The following is a 20,536-nucleotide window of genomic DNA, read 5'->3' as shown; positions in this document are numbered from 1 at the left end:
TTTAATCTCAGCTTGTTTTACAGGTCATCAATTTCATTTCTCAGTGCTTTAGGTGCTCCCCTCTTCTCAATTAGGATAACATTACATCCATCAATTCTTATCTCTGAATCTTCAGCTTCCCATTCAGCCACCCAGCAGTCTCCATCAGAGCTTGCCAGCACCCTCTCAGCTACAGCCCTGTTGATTTAATTACACCATCCATTTGCTAATATTTACTCAGCCATTACTAAATATATCCAATTTTGTTTGCTAACACACATCCGTGCCTGTTGTGAAACCAAATCCAGGCAATCACACCTATCTCCTGCTTCGTGGTAACCTGCAAATAAAACTAAATGTTGTAGTTTGATTAAAAATGTAGATTAAAATGTGGATTAGGAACAAGGAAGGCTCCTTATTATATCCTGTATCACCTCCTCATTTTCCTTATGAAGAAAAGAGATGAGGTCTAATTACAAAACCACTACCATGGAAGCTTCACTGCCCTAAAGACTTAGAGGTTATTCCAGTTATTACTGTGATATCAGCAGGGTTTTATCCACTTATTTTTCAGTCAGAATTACACAATTCTCCATTTTTCTGAACCCATGCCACTGCCATTATTCTTTTGGGCAAACGAGTTTCCATTAAGCAGCAGCCCTCCTTTGTCCAAAGGATTCAGGAGCATATCAGGGCAGAATTAACATGAGGATAAAAATTAACCTGCTCACTTCTGAGACTCCAGTTCCTTCTCTGCACACTGTAGAGATAAAACATTTCCATTTCAGCACCATCAATCATAACAGGACCTTGTCCTCCACTGCAGCTCTGAAAAGTTGTGTGACCTCCCAGATCTTTGCCTTCTCAGGAAGCACCTGCTGAGCTCAGTTACTTAATCATATCCAGCTGACCAGCAAAAGTAACCAACATCATCATTAAAATGCAGAAGAAAAGGAAATTAACCTGCTGCAAAATCAGAACATCATTGTCACTATTAAAAAAAAAAAAATCAATTAGATGTGTTCCATGCCACATCAAATTCTGAGCAGGAATGTGCCAATGGTAACCCAGCTCTAACATGTGAGAGAGCTGAAAATATTTGATCTCTTAGACACAAGGAATAACACCATAAATATATTTTAAACCCTTGATGAACTCCTGAGAGCTTTCTGAAACTTCTTCCTCATGTCAGAGGAGGGTAAGAGGCAGACAGGCACAGAAATGAACACTGAGAAATCCACATCCAAATTCCAATTCCACTACTGCCTTCACTGGCCATTAGTCCAGAAAAAGGAGGTCATTACACCCATCTTTTACACCAAATGTTCTTCTTCTTCCTGCTCAATTCCCAGTTCCCACTCTGCCACAAAGGTGTGACCTTTATATTTCCAGAGAGCAGCTGGAAATTATCAAAATCTGAAGGACCTGGACTTACATCTCTGTTCTAAAACACTGTTCTAAAACAATGTGTGGCTCTGAAAACGTGTTTCTTTCCCCTTAGGTAAGTCTTTAAAACACCCTTTTCTTACTTAAAATCCAAAGGTATTTAAGATGTTTTTATTCTGCAGAGATTTGTCACCTGTTGCTGAAGGCCAGGCTCTTCCTGAGAGTTCTTCCCATGCTGTAACACCACCGAGCTGTGCCCTGGAAGAGCTTCCAGCAGCTGTTTAATTACTCCAGCAGCTCTCTAATTGCCCATTAGCTCCAGCACGAATCTCTGTCTGTGCATTTTCTCTTGGGTGAATGGCTGCACCTGCCTCCATCACAGCACCATAAAATCAGCAGGGAGCTCAGGAGGGCTCCAAAGCAGGAGCAGCAGCAGCTCTGGAGCCCATCAGGTGCTCAGGGATTTCTCCAGGGCAGAGTTGGGGAGTGCAGGGATGGAGGTGTTATAAATGCATATCATATTATTGGCTTTTTATAAATATTATAATGAATGTTACATGTATAAGGTTAAAACATTTTGTTGTATCAATATAATTTCCTTTATTCCTGTTATTGATGAAACTCAGAAATTGTGGTATAATACAAATATGTTAGGCTATGACATGATATTAAAGCACAAACTACTTTTTGTTTATATAACCCAGAGACTAAAAAGATAATCAGAGACCCCCTGCATCCTAAGATTATCTTGTCCAGATGAAGACAAGCAGAACTCCAAGCCCTCCAAAGGAAAAATTCATGGCACCTGTTATCAGAGGACATAAAACCTAGTGGCACCAAGAAGATTGATCTATTGGGAAGGGGAAAGGAAAAAGCTAAACAGAGGAGCATCAAAAATCCTAAAAAGAATGTCTGAATATGTATGAGAATTTATGGATATGTAGGATTCTGTTTTTAAGGGGTAACCCTTTGTTAGTAAGGTGTGCTCTCTTGGCTGAATGCAGAGACACCCAGCCATATCTGTATATTTTATTTTTATCTCCTAATTGTCTTTCTATTAAACTTTTAAGTCCTATAAAAAAAATGTGAACCTCGTTTTTCACAGAGGGGAGGCACAACCTCTGTGCTCCCTGTTCTGCTGCTGGGCAGAACAGCTCTCCTGGGGAAGGGCTTCTCCTCACACCCAGCCAGGAACCTCTCCTGCTTGAGCTCATGTCTGCTGTCAGCCTGTCAGGGGACTTTCAGCATCTGTAGGACCAGACACAGTCAAGTTTAAAACTTTAACAAGTGTGTGTTTTGCATTCTCATCCTTCCTCCCTTTTTATTTCATCCCAGGCCTCAGGTGCTCCATGCATCCAGTGGTTCCTGGCTGATCCACTTCCTCATTTAGTTTAAAATCCCTCTGGTTCTCCAAACCTTAACCAGAAATAACAAATAAAAATAGATATGAGGATTTGGTAATCAATAAATAAATAAAAATACTGGGAAAGAACCCTATAATATTTTAGCCCTCCACATATTTTAGCCTTCCACCTAAAGAAAGAGCTCATCAGGATAATTATTTTACTTTTTTTTCTTAAATGATTAAAAGATCAGCTTCCTGTGCTGATTTTCAGCTGACATCCTCTGTCAGTATGATTCTGCTGTCCCTCAGGGTGGTACCACAGCATCTGTCACCTCATATTGCATTTTACATATTTTATATATGGTTACACACATATATATCACAGAATCCCAGAACGGTTTGGGTTTGAAGGGACATTAAAAATCATCTAATTCCAACCCTCTGCCACAGCCTGGGACACCTTCCACCAGTATCTCAAAATTTATGAATGCAGGACTTGATAATCTGGAAGGTTTTTTAAGTCCAGCCTCCTGCTGTTGCAACCAACCATATTATTTTATGCCTTTCAAAAATTTAGCACAGAGAGTCCTCAGTGTAATGAGAATTTTGGCCCTGCTTGCTGGCTAGCAGCTCCAAAAATCTCCCTGTGCCATGTAGAAAACCTATTTATTTGTACTCTTTTTTATTTTGGTTCTTTGCATTACAGTCAGACCCAAATCTGAGAGGTGATTCATGATCTGTTTTTATCTCTCAGAGGTTACAAGGAACAAAACTGTAGGAGTATCTCAATTAATGAGTCTTCAATACAATGCTTGGCCAAATAACATTCAATCACATCATAACCAAGTTCCAGCTATGTTTGTTTTTTTCACTTTGAAAGGAGAAATTGTTTCTATTTATCATTGTGCTTTTCCAAATACTGGGATGTGTTTGATCCCACCAGCAAGCGGAGCAACCCCCATGGAAATATGTCAGGGACACTCTGCTTAAACTCACATTAAAACCTTGCTGTCTTGGACATAGCAAAGTATAATGTCATTCAAAACACAACATTTTACTGCCTTACCCAGTCCCTGAGATAATAATTCAATAGCACATCAATACATTTACTAAATGTGTAGTAAAAATGTAAATGAAGCAAATTCAGCTCACAGCAGGGCTTCAAACCCTGGCTCCTTGGTTGCAAATATCTGCTTTGACAGAGATGAAAACACGACACAAAACTTGGTTTTTTCCCAGCAAAGACAGACAATCATAACATCCAATTCTTCAAGAAATGCAGAAGAAATCTCACCAATTTTGAGACAATATAGACATAAGAAAATGTTCACCAGTGACCCCACCAGTTCTTGGAATCCATTCAGCTCTCCAAGAGTGGTGGACAGGTCATGAAGGAAAGCAGGACACACCATTCCCTCCTGCACAATTGCTCAGCTGCCCATGGGGCTTCAAACTGCCCAATAAAACCAATAAAACCAGCACTGGTTACCAAAATGCTGGGAAATCCAGCAGAAAACGTTTGCTAAACACTTGGATGCTCCAAGAGGGAGAACCACTGAAGCTGTGTGGCTGTCCCAGCAAACAGGACAAAATTCCAATAGCCAAATTCCAAGCTACAGCTGGGAGAAAGAACTTCTGAGGGTGACCAGAGCCTGAGAAAGAAAAAGCCAAGAGAGTTAAGGAAAATCTCCAGGGGGAATTCAGGAGTTCAGCAGGGATTGCTGGAGGCCAACAACAATTTGATCAAGCTCCCCTCCATCCTGAGCTCGGTGATTGCCAACCCCAGGGGCTGGATGGGTGTCAAACAATGCAGCAATCAGCACTCAGGGATTTTTATGGATTTACAGCTCCAGGAAGAAGCAGCTGCTGAATCCCAAAAGAAACCTTTGTGCTGAGGTTCTGCCATTCCTGGGCTGAGCCCCTTTAACCCCCAGGATGAAGGTTTGGTGACAGCCTAGAAATTAAAATCACAATTACTCACCGGAGAGCCCTGGGACTAAAGTGCCATTATTTGGATGGTCTGCAGAAAATTCCTTAAATTCTGTAAAGAAGAAGCAGTGCCTAATGCAGATTGATTTAATTCAGAGCCTCTCTTCCTTCAGCATTCTGCTTTTAACCAGAGCTGCTGCTCACTGAACTCACCTGCCAGAGCTACTGAACTGCAGCTCTTTAATCCTTCAGGGAAAGGGACTTAAAGCCTGACCTCCAACAAACAGAGGCTGGCATTTGACTACAGTTTGGATTTTCAGTGGAAATGGCACAATTCCAGCTCCAAGGGGAGATAATCAGTAGGATGCAGAGCAGAGTGTATAGTGAGGTACTGTGAATCGTTGCTTTTGAATACAAAGAAATGGGTTTTCTTCACAAAATTCACATGAAGGGGTGAGCTCTGACACGGGAGAAGTGCCTGCTGATTAGCTGGCAGTTAAGGGGAAGTCTGAAAGAGTTTAGCTCGGGACAGATGGGTTTAAATAAAGATAATAATTCTGTTAGATTTCTTTCTTTGCAAATCTAAGAATACATGTGTGGATCAGTGAAAGGAAAAAATATCATTATTTGTTAGAGCCAAGTCTCCACAGCCCTGCAGAAGAACATAAAGAACACCCAAAGCAGAAATCTCCTCTCTTTAGATAAGTTTGTGTGACCTTTCTATATCATACACACAATAAATTCTCAGTTTACCTGTCTTTTCCACTTCCTTTATTCTCTCCCTTTGAGCTCGCTATGGATGTCTGCAGAGTGAGTTTTATCTAAAATTTGCAAACACAACAGCTAAGCCTGATATAAAAGAAGATACACTGATAATTGAATTTTGGAAGCACAATAGCATCTCATTGATGGTATTTTAACACTGTAATAGCAATTATAATGTAAATGAAATTTACAGAACATCGTGTAACACCATTATTAAAACATTTAAACAACATAATGAAGCTATTTAGCACTTCTAAATCTGTTCTTTCAGACCAGAACATTTTCTTACCCTCCTTGAATTATTTTTAAAAAACGCTTCTGCATTGTAACAGCCAATGGAATTGTTCTCCATTCATTGCTTCTCCTATGGAAAGCAAAGCACAAAACATTTTTTTTTTCCAAAAAATAGTTGGAACATTCGTTTTAGTTGCATAGCATTAAGCCACTGCTGTAGAAGATTAATCTTCATGTTTAATAATACAATGCTCTGATATTTAGTTTTACTTTATTACTTCAACAACAGAACCCCAGTTCTCAGTTTGCTGTTTCATGTGACAGATTATTCAAAGTTCACTAAGATCTGCTATCATTATTACAATCAAATATTTCAGATATGGCCTTCTTCAGAGACTCAGAAATGGCTGCAGAGCCTGTCTTAGAAACAGCTTTTAAAGGAAACAAACAGGATCAAATTAAGTGTTTGTGTCCTTTGAGTTGTCAATAAATTTTAATTTATTTTTACAAAAAAACCCCACAACAAACTCAGAGCTGTTGTTTTGATTTTGCATTTTGTAAATGTAACATGCTTAGATTTTACATTTTTATGGTTCTGTTTATCAGCCAGATAAAGGAAATATTAACCCAATATCAACCCAAAGGAAATATTTTTCAGGGAAACACCCAACATGGAACAGTCCCAGGATCAGGTGGAGAAGCCCCACAAAGTCATTCCGTGGATGGAGAGGGGAAATGAGGACAAGGAAGGCTCAAAGAAACAAACTGCAAACCCAAAATACGAAGAACAAACCTAGAGGCAAGGGCAAAACAAAAGATAAGAACAGAACAAGTGAGCACAGCTGCTGCAAAAATTACTTGCACAGAGGATGAAAAGAAAAGGGGATACAGGAGGGAACAAGACTGGAGAGAAAAGGAAGGAAAGGAGAATAAATCACACCGACTTTTGTCAAGTTGAAGTTTTGTATTTCACTCCTGTATTTCCCTGGAAAAGTTTGGGAGTTTGGAAAAGCTCCACTGCAAATGACCAGTCAGGAAGAGGGAGGAGGGCAAAATCCCAGTCTGAAAGTGGAGCTATAAATGAAAGTTACAGAGAGCTTGTGGAAAAATAAATAGAAATGATGAAGAGTTCTGGAGGAGAGGAAGGAAAGAGATGATGGAGACTCTTCCCTCAGGTGCGCAGTGGAAGGATGGAAATCACCCTGGATGGTGGGAAATTCTGGCTTGATCTAAGAAAACAATTTATTCTACCATGAAGGGGGGAAAAAAATGGAACTGGAGCAGAGAGAAGTTTCAAAACCCAACAACACCTGGAGCTGGATCCAACCTGAGCCAAAGGCTGGACCCAGAGACTTCTGAGGGTTCTTTCCAGCCCACAGGAATCTGTGGTTCTACCCCAGAACCCCCTGTCAGAGTGGGGAAATCTCCAGAGTTTGGTATAATTTCCAACAAGAAATTAATCTTTCAGCTAGAGGGATTAAATTTGTTTTTCCCTTGGTTTCACACAAGAGATGTGACCTTTCACAGGAGATGTGATTATTAGATGAAAACAATGGAGCTGGGAGGGTGAAGGTCACATCTTTGTCTCTTGAAATAAATTCTTCATGTACAATCTGAGCTGCTCAGTCACAAATGTGCAGGCTGTCCTACTGCAGGGTGCTAACACCTTTATTTTCAGCATTGAAGGCAGTGAATAAATGATGAGTCCATTGGTGGAGACATTCACCAATTAACCAGCAGCAGCTGTTTGTCTTCTTTTCTTAGGGTACAATTGATTAAAATTGCATGCTTCATTGAAACAGAATTCTCTTGTACTTCACCAAAGGGGGAGAGCAAACTTCTCTTCTGATTTATAGAACATATTTCCAGCTGAATACAAATTAGAAACCTATTCTGCTTTGTTGTTTATAATGTGCAGACATGATATGAAAAACCAGAGGTAAAATATTTTGAGTGTTAATCAGACATAAACTGTAACAAAGGCCAGTTGGTGCAAGAATTTATTTCAGGCTTAAACCATCCTTCTTGTCCTCCTTATTCCACATGTGGATTTACAGAGACCCACACACCATATATGTGGATATATGAGATAGCTACAGCTAAAGTAGGAAAGGTATTTTTGATTTGTGCTGGTGTGAGATATAAAAGCTCAAATGCAGTTAAAAAGTGTCCAAAGAGGGGGAAATGCTGGTGCTGACACCTCATCCCTCCAGCAGAGCAGGGATGCAGTGACTGAGGGCTGAAGGAATGAAGCACAGCAGAAACAAGGTGTACCTTTGTGATAGCAAAAAGGTCTAAAATCTTAGAAAATTCAGAGACTTAGGAAGAAAGTTGGGTTTGTAAAGCCCTGGGAAAAGCAGGCCCTGGGAAATGTCAGACCTTGTGCTTGCTAAAGATCAGGTCAAGCTGCACCTGTGGAGTCAGTATATGATAAATGATACAATTGTTAGATGTGATTAGATATAATTATTGTTTAAAAACATGAGGAACAATGTTAGGGGGCTAGGGGGGATCACGAGAAATTCATGCTTGGGTAAAAACAATGCATACAATAAAACAATGTAAGTTTAATAATTAATATGTAAGTTGTATAATGATAGAGTATAAAAACATGTTCAGCTCAAAACCAAGATGGGTCAGATTTGGGTCTGTGTACCCCTGACACCCAGAGCTCTTCAATAAAGCACCTTCATATAATCATTTGTGATTTTGTGTGTTCCTGAACACTAACATTTGGAACAGGGTTAATCTCTGATTGGAACTTGATTAATCTCTGCAATAATTTACCTTCTACTGCACTGGGTTCTCCACAGTTCTTCCACTCCAGCCACAAGCAGGGATTTGTAAAGAAAATCCTATTTTAGGTTATGGCAGAGATGAGATCCTGGGATGGTCTGAGCACAGTGCCCAATACTTCTCAACTAAAAAAATCAGTTTAACCAAGCTCTGATTACTTGGGAAGCTGAAAGTTTGTAACAAATGCAAGAAGAAATAAATCTCAGCTTTGCAAGTTCTGCTTCAAAACAAATGAATCTACTCAAGCTCTCTTTATTGCATCTAAGTCTCAAATATTCCATACAGAACTATCAGTTTAAAACATCTCTAGTACAGATATTCACATTTTAGGAGAGTTCTCCTTCACTGTGGGGAAAAAACTGCAATTCCAGCGTGGAGATTAAATGAAAAAGGTTCCTGGTAAAAAAACTGATTCCTGAAGTCATTGCAGATGTTAGCTGAAAATATGCAAAACTCCTGAAAAACTCAAGAATGAGTTGGCTGTTCTCAGGCAGATGTTATTCAAGCCTAAAAATATCATTTTTGGTGGAAAAAAAAGCCATTTATAATGTTCATTGTTTATGATAAACATATTTTTCTGGTTGCTGAACATCCCCCCACTGCCAGAAGTTACTCTGGGTGTTAAACTCTTCCTCTAATGGATCTCACCCCACCGGGCACCTGCAGCAGCCTTTTTCACAATTTCCAAAGTCCTTAAAAACACAATTGAGGTAAAATATTCACTGACCCACGACTCAGACACCTGAAAAGAAATGCAAATTGAATCTCACCAAAAAATTCCAAGAACATGGATGTCTAAACTTGCACAGATAGAAACCTGGCATCATAAGCACGCTCTTCCTCAATCCAGAGGGCCTGAAATAATCCACATTAAAATCCACAGATGCTTCTCTCCACCTGCTTACCTTGGGCAACCTGCAGTTGGCTGAGGAAAAAATGATTTTAGAAATCATCTAAATAAAAAAAAAAATATTAAAAACAAGTAACATTTTATTTATTATTTTTAAAAATCATGTCAGGGAGCACTCTAGAGAATTTTATAATTGTAATTTAATCTACAGGATAACTTTAGTCCATATTAAAGTAAGTATTAAAGTAAAATAATTAAAAGTAAAATAATTAAAGTGAGTATTAAAGTAAAATGACAAATTTTTCCTTCATGCCTGCTCAAAAAACACATTTCTTAAGTTGTTTTTTTTTTTATTTAAACCTATATAAGGAGGCTTTGAATTCGTAATTTCATTACTGAATTTAAAATATTTAAAATTAAAATATTTAAATTAAAAATATTTAAATTTAAAATCTTTAAATTTAAAATATTTAAAATTAAAATATTTAAATTAAAAATATTTAAATTTAAAATCTTTAAATTTAAAATCTTTACATTTAAATATGAAAATTTGAAAATAATTTAATTAATACTTTAATTTAAAATCTGGGCTATTTTCTGGCAGGGAACCAGACAAATAAAAGACAGATAAACCATAAATATAAGATAAAAGATCCTTAAAGTGAAGGATTCTTTAGGGCTGGTGACCTTTAATCCATGTCCATTGCACACTCTTGGCTCACAACCTGTAGCACAGCCCTGAAAATGAAATTGTTCCTTCAAATATCCCAGAGATTTCAGAATATAACAAATGATCAGAGATGTTCCTCCAATGCTTCCCAAACATTTGCTTTATCCCTCAAAAGAAAATCTCAAATTCTGCATGGCTGCTCCATCTGTCAAATCCAGGCACCAAAAGATTCCATTGGAACACCAGGATTGGTTTTGATGGAATAAATGGAGAGCAGAATGTAAATGCCAATTACAGCAGAGTTTTTCCAGGTCCCCAGCCAGAGAGATTTCAAATTGGCCCACTCAGAAAAAAATCTAATTTGTAACATCTTTAACTGGAGCTGGGAATTGGGGGTTCTCAAAGGAAAAATGGCATTTTAGAGCAAAAAAAAAAAGCCATTTTCACAGTAGATACCTCATCTGCACATGTGGGTAAGGCAGTATCTGAATAATAGACAGCTTTGGAAAACCAACATTTTTTATTTATACATCATTACATATTTGAGTAGTAAAACACTTTTAATACTCTATCAAAAATGAACAGGTTTTGGCTCAAAGGGAATATTGGAGTCCAGTGTGATATATCTGCTATTAAAACAAAATATCTCATCAAAAAGCGTTGCATTTATTAGAATTTACTGAACATTTACTAACATTTTGATGCTTTTGAATGCTGGGTGGTAATAATAATAATAATAATAATAATAATAATAATAATAATAATAATAATAATAATAATAATAAAAAGGGTGTTTAGGGAATAGAAAGGAGTGGATGAATCCTCAGGAATGCTGGCACTAATGCAGTCTGTTCCTGCCACCTAGTGACAAACTCTCCCTGGAAAAATCACTGAATTTCTCCAGAAAATGGGGTTTTCTGCAGGAAAACAACCAAAATGTGGAGCCTTTTCTAACCAAACTCTGAATTTTCCCACCACTTGGTGTTTAATTCAAAGGAAAGGGAAACAGAGCCAGGAATTATTTGTGTCAGTAGCTAAAAAGTGAATTATTTCAGCACATAGATAATACTGGTTTGGTACAAGTGGTTCTGGAGTTGTCAAGAGCTAATTGTGAGAAGAAATTTTATCTAATTTTAAATTTTGCTTTTGAAATATATATTTACAGCAAATATTCAGCATTTTGATCCCTTCCCAGCTTTAAAATGCTTTACAAATCTGAGGAGAGTTCCACATTAACTTTGCACTTCCATAATATTTCACTCTCCTAGGATGCAACATTGGATCTCTTGGAATATTCCAATTATTGTCCTTATCAGTCTCTTCATCTTCTGCTTCTTTGGAGCCCGAAGCAGCTGAATATGGGGGTGCAACAATTCTGAAACTACAGGGTGTGGTTTGTTGATGGGTCTTTTTCCTAAAAATTAAAATATTTTTAAAATTAATGTTATTATCTATTTTATAAAAATACTTTTCTAGATGAGAAGATGGATTTTGGACATTCAATAAATTATGTTACTATTTGATTTAGCACTTGTACCTATAAGAGGTGCTTGGAGAACAAACTACACAGAAATATCCACAGAAATGATTTTGCATCTGTAGTTAAGTAACAGAATCAACTTTGCAATTCACTGTTTTGTGGAGGAATTATACCTAAAGTTATTTTTTGAAGAGCTTTCAGTTTCCATACTGAGCATTCAGCTTTAGTGCAGCCTCTGTTTTTTCACTCTAAATCTTTCTGTGCACAGTAGAAAAAGATTTATAGGGAAAAGAAATTCAGTAAACTCTGAAATTTCTTTTCATCGAATCTTAGATGTTACAGGCAGGCTTTTGGCAGCAATATAAATATAAATAAATATAAATATAAATATATACATACATGCAGCTTGAGTCACAAAGCAAACAAATATAGGAAACAACAAAAAACAACAAAGAAAAAAAAAACCAAAAATTGAAATAACATTTCAAAAACTTCCTTCTTTCCTTCTGTTATTTTCTTTAAAAATATGTTTCTCTACAAGATAAATATAATAAATTAATATATAAATATATATATATTTAAAATCTGGACAGAAGAAACATATTTGGATTATATTATAGATTATTAATTGCTGCTTAATTAACCAATAACTGCTCAACCTCAAATACTGAATTTCCAGCCTGTACAAAAAGAAAATTCCTGTAATAAATAAAATATAACTCATGGCTTTACAAACAAACACCAAAAGTGAGGAATGTCAAAATCCATATGGAGGCATTTAATTAGGCATGATATATTCAGTCAAGTGATTTTAGAAGCCAAGGAGCACTTTTGTTCCTGCTTAATCTATAAATTATATCTTCCAATAAACCTGGATATAGGAGAGATATAAAAAGAAAGATTCTAAAGATAAAATGTGACTCCTGATAAGCATTAATATCATGAGAAAAATAAGTGAGGGAAAAAAATCTGTGTGAAACATGACAAGAGATAAAGTTTGGATTTGGAGATCTTCAGGGAAGTAAAGATTTTATAAATTTGAGGGAAGAGTGGAAGATTCCAATGACAAAATGAGGAAAACCAGTGATTTTGTACATTTTTAGGAGGTCTGAGAGTCAGGCTGGCAAGGAAATATTCTCAATATTGGGTGAAAGAGCCAAACTGGGAAAACACCCCCACCCCCCTCAGGATTTGGGGTGCCCAAGGACACCAACACTTGCCACTGACTCTTTAAAATGTCATTTTGACATGAATTTCCCTCCATTAATAATAAAAAACCCCAAACTCCCCAGGGTGTCAGTATCACAAATATTACCTGAATTCCATTAAAATATTTCCAGGTTTCCTTATGAAGTTTCTATTAACAAAGGCTGTGAATGGAGTAACCATAAAAATAATTAAATTGTTCTTCAGTTATGTTTTAAAACATTGCAAAATGTACTTCCTTGGAAACCACTGCAAGAACTCCAGGAGCATTTGCTGTGAGCTGAACCAAAACAGAGCAACCCTGAATTTTTTAAGCCAGTGAGACACAAAAATCCTCTTGCATTCAACAAAACCCACCCAAAATTTACTCTCCCTGACTCACTCTACTCTTCATTCATTCCCTTTATGCTAAAAGGTAACTCAGCCACTTCCCTCATGACAAAAATGCCTTTTAAGGATATTCTTGATCAATGATAACCCTTGGCTGTAGAATTTCCATCCCTTCTGCACAGGGTGGAGGTGGTGGGCTCACATGGGAGTAACGAGGCTCAGCATTAATTAACCAATTTCATTTCCCTACCCAGGTGGTACCAGCGCTTCCAGCAGGTTTTACATCCTCTCTGGGTAAAACATTCCTTTTTCAGGGCACATTGGAGAGAAGAGCTTTGTTTCCCTGGTGAAAATTTCATTGCAAAGCCGTGGAGCAGCGTTGAGAGCATGGAAAGGTTGGGGTGGGAAGGGACCTTGAAGCTCTTCCACCCTTCCAGCCTGGCAGATCCTACCTGAAAAATCCAAACATTTCCTGAAGGATTTTCAAATCCATATTTTTGTGACATAACCTGGTTTCCCCATCCAAAAAACCGAAGCCTACATGCATTTAGATTTCCAGGAGTAGGATTTTATTGTTTTAACTATTATTTCTTAAAGCTTTTGCCCATCACCCCTTGACTTGCATCCCATTTGTGTCCTTTCACTGGTGTTTCATCAAACATTGCTTCTCTTCATTAAGCAGAAAAGCACAACAGAGTGATTATTAATTGATATCTTTTACCTACAGAGAAAGAAACAAATAAAACCCCCTCCTTTGTAACTTCCTAGAACCAAACTGTGATTTATGGTCCCACTTGTACAGGATTGCTCTTAATTATTTATTCAATAAAGGCCATGACTGGAAGTAACTGAAAGTAAAAGTGAGCAGATGAATTTGAATATTCAGCACCTCATCCAAAGCTCATGGAAAACTGTGTAGTTCTTAAAAATCAACAATATCATTTATCCCATCCAATTATAATCCAAAGTGTAAAACAAAATACACTCACAGAAGGTAAAGATATTATCTTCCCTCTACCCCCCCCCCATTTCAGTGTCCCTAAAATGTTTTAAATCACTGTATTTATTATGAAATTATTATGTATTTATTATTATTTATTATGACTCTTCATCTCATTTAAATCACTGTATTTATCACTGTATTTATTTTTTATAATAAATATGAATAAATATAAAAAAGGTTTCAGGTTTCATTCACAACCAGGTTTTGTTCCCATGACCATAAAGCCCTTCCTAGCACGTTAGAAAAGGTTCTAGTGCTGCTTTAGCACTAAAAAAGCAAAATCAAAGTTATCTTTCAGGAGACTTTCAAAGTGAAGGTGAAATAAAAGGTGAAGTGGTCTCAGAAGAAACAACACAGTTACTGAGAATGAAGAAAAAATAATAAAGCAGGAATTTTTCTTAATCTTAAAATTAAGATTTTTTAATTCTTAACGAGTACAATTATTTTTGCTTACTTTTAGAGGTGAACAGAAATTTAAGGTCAAGAGATGACTTATTGTCTAACATTTACTTATTTGCCTGCAGCTGAAAACTCTAACAGAGTTTCACCCCACATTCAGGGTTACTCTACCTCGATAAAATAAGCTGCATTTCCACAATTCTTTTAACCACACATGTCACAGACTTATTAACAATACATTCCAAAAGAAAATCAGGCTTGATAGATGCAAAAATTCCTGTTCAATTAAAAAAATAATAATAATTAAAATTATTCTACATCTGTAGTGGAGCAGACATTCATATCCTAGATATCCTAAATATTATCTGCACATCCCCCAGCAGGGAGGGCTGGAATTGGCACAGCCCTGCCAGCTCACATTGGTTCCCCTGATTTTCTGGCTTGAACAGAGGGTAAAAGCCAAAAAATGTAGCCAGACCTCACTTCTGTCTGCAACAAAACTCCCACTGACCTAGCCAGGGCTGGAATATTGTAATAATAAAAGAAAATAAAAGATGTCCAAAGGCTCAGTGTGGGATTTTCTGGGTGTGGAGTTGATGGTGACATTGTGACGACAGGTCTGTGGTGAAAGCCAGCGGTGCCCAAATGCACAGAGGGACACTGAGCCAGGGCAGTGACACATGAAACAATCTCCAGTGGCCAAACAAACCAAAATGTTATTTCAGAGCACATTGATCCGTGCCAGTTCCCTGGGACAGAGAACAGCCCTGGCATCAGCAGCTCAGTTCAAACAGTAAAGGCAAAAAAATGTCCAACCCCAGCAGGCAAAGGCCATCCTTCCTAAAAGGAAAATTCTCATCCTTCCTAAAGGGAAAATTCTCATCCTTCCTAAAGGGAAAATTCTCATCCTTCCTAAATGGAAAATTCTCATCCTTCCTAAAAGGAAAATTCTCACCCTTCCTAAAGGGAAAATTCTTACTCTTCCTAAATGGAAAATTCTCATCCTTCCTAAAAGGAAAATTCTCACCCTTCCTAAAGGGAAAATTCTCACCCTTCCTAAAGGGAAAATTCTCACCCTTCCTAAAGGGAAAATTCTCACCCTTCCTAAAGGGAAAATTCTCACCCTTCCTAAAGGGAAAATTCTCATCCTTCCTAAAAGGAAAATTCTTATCCTTCCTAAAGGGAAAATTCTCACCCTTCCTAAAGGGAAAATTCTCATCCTTCCTAAAGGGAAAATTCTCATCCTTCCTAAAGGGAAAATTCTCATCCTTCCTAAAGGGAAAATTCTCACCCTTCCTAAAAGCAAAGTTCTCACCCTTTCTCTTGTTTTTATTTGCAGCACTGTGTTGTGCAGGATTTGTTTATCAGAAACATCTGTAATGTGCAACATTTTCACACCTCATGCTCCATTAAATAAGTTATTAAGTTACAAGTTCTTTCAAAGTTAGCATGGATTAAAAAAATCTACTGCTCAATGAACCTTGTGGGTCCCTTCCAGCTCAGCATATTTTGTTATTCTGGAAGAAATAAAAATCTTTAGAACGTGAGAGAAATCAATAGAATTTGTACTTACAATAAAGTAGCCACAAAATTATTTATTTATGTAATATTTATGTAATAATAAATAAAAGAGATTACCTTTATGTTTTGCCATTCTGCAGGATCTAAAGCATCAGGAATCCATCCCCACCGAGAAAGGAATAAACCTCAGTGCAGAGAAAGGCAGACACCTGTGCCATAAAAACACCTGGGGGTGTGTGTGTAATGTATTTTATTGGGCAAATATAAAAAGCAGTCACATCAATCAAACCCTAAAGAGGCATTTGGAAGACCTTAGAATACAGAAAATGAATTCTGGAGTACAGAGGCTTCTCCCTCCACCATCCATCAGAGCAGCAATGAACGCTCTCAAAGTTTGGCGGCTGCTGCCAACAGCTGTAAAGAGAACTGGGGCCATGAATTCCCCAAACAAGAGCTGAGCCCCTGCTGCTGACACAGCAGCTCTGCCAGTCCCTGCAGCCACCTCTGCTGCTGGAAACATCTTCTCATTCAGGGTGGGTTATTGCAATAACCCAGTAATTGCTTCTCAAATTCTCTGGGTTAAATCAAGGCTCCTTCTCGCCTCCTGCCACGGCCTTTGGGTGACCAAAGCTTTGCTGCTTTGTCAGCTGCCCATAAATTTTGTCACCACCTTTATTTTTATTTGTCACTCCACCTGGTTCATTTTCCTTTGTGTTGAACACCTTCCTCTGTCACTGCTCAACACCCCTTTACTTCCTCAAAATCCACAAATTCATATTCCAGGCCGTGAAAATATTTCTGCCTTCGCAGAAAAACATCACCACACCACCAGTACTTCCACAAACACAGTTCCTAACTTGTACCAGGAACCCTCCAGAGAATATTTCTCATCAGTTTTTACAGCAGCTCTCTCAAACAGCCCAGTGTCTCTGTTCTCTGCACTGCTACAGCTCCAGTTTTTGTTGCTGTCCCATCAGACATTTTGGCCCCCACCCAAACTCCTCATCCCTCGCTGCTGTCATGTGGAAAAAACTGTACTAATACCGTCTTAGCTGACTCTTCATCTCATTTTAATCCAAATTTAAAATATTGTTTTATTCTCTTGCCAATGAATTTTCTTTATTCTCCCTCCTCCTGCAGCTCTGGAAAGTGTTAACTCTATAGCACACACAAATATTGTACTTACCAACTGAAAACACAAAGCTGCTCTCGCTTTTCTAAACAACAGAAAGAGAATAGAAAACAGATTAAGATATCCCATTACATAAAAAAAAACCAACCCTAATAAATTAGAATAAAATTTAATTTAGGCCTCCTATCATCTGTCTTAAGCCATCTCGGTGTTTAAATTGTCCTTAAAGCCATTCTCTGAAACAGCTCAGGAGAAAATGTACTTGCAAAAGGCACACAGAGCTATGAGTTTGCTTTGGATGTCATCATTCAAATGAAGAATAAAAGCACAGATCTGCTGTGGGGCTGCCAGCTCTGTGGATGGTGTCCTAACCCAGCTTCACTGCAGATAATGAGATAAGCAATGGTTTTATTAGGCAAATGCTGGAGAGGAATATGGTAATACACAAAGAAAACTTGGTTTGAGATGTCCTTTGTTTCTGATTATGAGCACTAAGGGTATTCAGATAGTGCTCCACACTAAACCAGCCCATCCCAGTCCTTTCCTGGAGCTGACCTGGGACTGAAGGTTCTGGAATAACACCCCAGCCAAATACATTAGATAAACGTGCACAATTTCAGCTCAATTCTCATTACATTTCCATCCAATACTGGGCAACCACAGAGTTAAAATTAGATATTTTTTTATATTCTGACTTGAAACACTTTGTTCTACACCAATCCATCACTGGCTGTCAGTACTTTTAAGAGCAGTAAATGCAAAATATTTTACCAGACAGCAGGACCTTAAGTGGGAATTAAAACACAATGGAAGTGTGACACATCTGTGCTGCTGGTGTCTGTCTCAGTGGTGAAAATTCTCTGCTTTAGTTTTACACTTTGCTCAATAAACTGCAATTTAGTTACAGTATAAGCAAGGTTAAATGCTGCTGTCTGTAGGCCAAGAGAGAAGTAACAGAGTCTTCAAATGAGAGGGGGTTTTTCACATCTATTTGCTGTCTCTTGGCCAGGCACCAAGCTTTCATATTCATAGCAGCATAAAAAGCAACCAAAACAACAAGAAAAACTCCTGCTGAGACTATTAAAGTGTCATTTTCAGCAGCAGGACTCCATAAATCACAGAGACATCCTCACCTCAGGTTCTGCCCCTGCAGCCACTGCAGCTCTGTGCTCTCTCAGGTGACTGCATCAGCTTTGGCATGGACAAGGAGACCCCTGCCCCATTCCTTGCCCTACTTTTAGCTCAGGAAACATCTTCCATGAGGATTTCATGTGCCAAAGCAGAGCTCTCACTCAGCTTTGCTCCTTCTATCCCCTGCCTTGGGCTGTGGATGATGAGCTGCAGCTCCAGCTCCAGCCTGGGCTCATCCTGGGTACACTCAGGCCCCTGGAGTCCAGCAGTCTCAGATCATGGAAAAACAGAGGCTCAGCCAGATAATCCAGTCCCAGGGAATAAACTCAGGTGTCTGGGCAGGTAAAACACAGCCCTTGGTTGGTCTCATTAGGAAAAACAAAGTTTAAATTGATTCCCAGCTCCCGATCTGAGGTGTAGGGGAGGTACCAGGTCACGGATCAGCCACACAAACAGAAAGAGGAAATATCAAAACATACCAGCACACATCTTTTGGGGGTTTTGTGTTAAAAGGGAAAATTATCAAAGCTTTCAGGACTAAAATAATTCAAGGTTAGGAGCAGCCCCTGCACTTCCAGCTGCAAAGATGCTGTTCCACATCCCACTGGAGGGATTTGGCATCAAAGAGTCTGGGCTGGAAAACAGGATGGAAAGAGGAACTGCTCTTGACAGCATCTGCTGGTTCTCATTTAGCAACAATAAACTGTAATTCTGCTTTTAAAAGGCAGCATGTCTCACCTTTGCATTTCACAGGCTTTATTCACTAGATTATAAAGTAAATTTCATCTAAACCCCCCTATTTAAACAACATTCTTGGGGCAAAAAAAGAGAAGTGACACCCTTCAATTCCCATTGCTATTGCAAGATATTTCTGCTGAAATTGGGGAGGGAAAATGGGGAAGAAAGTTCTCTGTAATGCCACTGATAGCCCAGATCAAATTCTTTTAAATTGCACACAGAAAACTCTCCTCCCCTGAAAGACTTAATAGCAAAGCTGCAAAGAGTACCTATGTATTAAGGAGTCTTTATTAAATATCCAGAATATGATATGTGGTATTTATTCCTTTCCTAGAGTGCATTATCATCAGCACTTGCACAATAATATATAATTTAAATCAATAGCAAAGTTCTCATCGATATCTTTGAAAGCAGCTTATACCCTAATTTACTAAAAGCACTCATCTGCAGAGTGTTTCTGTTATTTATTAGAATTAATTAAACCCTTCTGTAGTATGTTAAAATGCACATCTTGTAAGTCCTTGAAGGCCTGGGTGAAAAGAAAAAATAAAGTTTTATGGGCCCTATTTTAGCAGAGATAAATAATGTCAATCAGTCAACAACCTGGTCTGTGAAAACATATATTCCAAAATATTTCATTTTCAAATAGTAAAATGTTCTTCTTGATTTGGTAACATTTTAATCTCCTTTCTTGCAGTACACATACCAAAAAGGGAAAACAAATAAAAACTGCTGTGGTATGACAATTCAAATTTGTTCAGTGAACCAGGAATATTGCTGTCCAATTCTCAGTGTTCAGGAGATGAGCCTGTACTGCAAATGAGGAAATCAGAGTGCTACTGCTGCTAAATATGTGAAAAATAAGGAAAATGCACAATAATAGCAATTCACATATTTGTGATGTTTTAAGATTAATTTTACCCCCCAAAAATCCTTCATGTTATTTTAATTTTATAAAAAAACCAAAAAACCAACCTTTGTGGGGTTGAATTTGCAATCCCCTCCTGACATTTCTGCCTTATTGAGTAATTTGGGGCCCGTTCAGGAGAGGCAGAGATCTCAGTCAGTGGTGGGGAGTTTGCAACAACAAGCAGGGAGGGACGGAACACAAAATCAACCAGGGTGGATTAGAGGGATCCATGAAGGTCAGAGGAAAAGTGGAATCCAAATGCAGCTGAACAACCTAACTGAGCATGAAAACTGGACATTATCAGCATCCCAGTGATAACTTCCCTCTGGAGCTAAAATAAAAAGTGTTATTTAATATTTGTATTACAGTACAGCTCAGCCAAGATTAGGAAACTATTTTGCTACTTTTGAGTCTTCAGACTTGGAGCTACTTTACATCAGCAATGTTTTCCTTCCACCACCTTCCAAGGCCACCTCTGGTGCCCTTGAAGGATTAGAGCTGGCACCACTCTGGGATTTTTTCATGTGTTGAGTGTATTTTAACTGTGGCAAAAGCTGTTAAAGCCTCCCAAGACCTCCGTGCTCATCCACAGAGCGCGTGGAAAGAGTCTTTGCATCTCTGACTCACTAAAGCCCTGCAGAGAGCACAAAGGCAGAGTTGTGGCTGCAGCACCCAGGGGTGCAGGCTTTGTGCTGGGATTAGCTCCCACATGCCAGCCCTGCAATCACAGCC

The sequence above is a fragment of the Poecile atricapillus genome, chromosome 6 (assembly GCF_030490865.1).
Source record: "Poecile atricapillus isolate bPoeAtr1 chromosome 6, bPoeAtr1.hap1, whole genome shotgun sequence".
Taxonomy (NCBI): Eukaryota; Metazoa; Chordata; class Aves; order Passeriformes; family Paridae; genus Poecile; species Poecile atricapillus.
The sequence above is the reverse complement of the archived record's forward strand: the minus strand, read 5'-3'. Positions refer to the sequence as shown.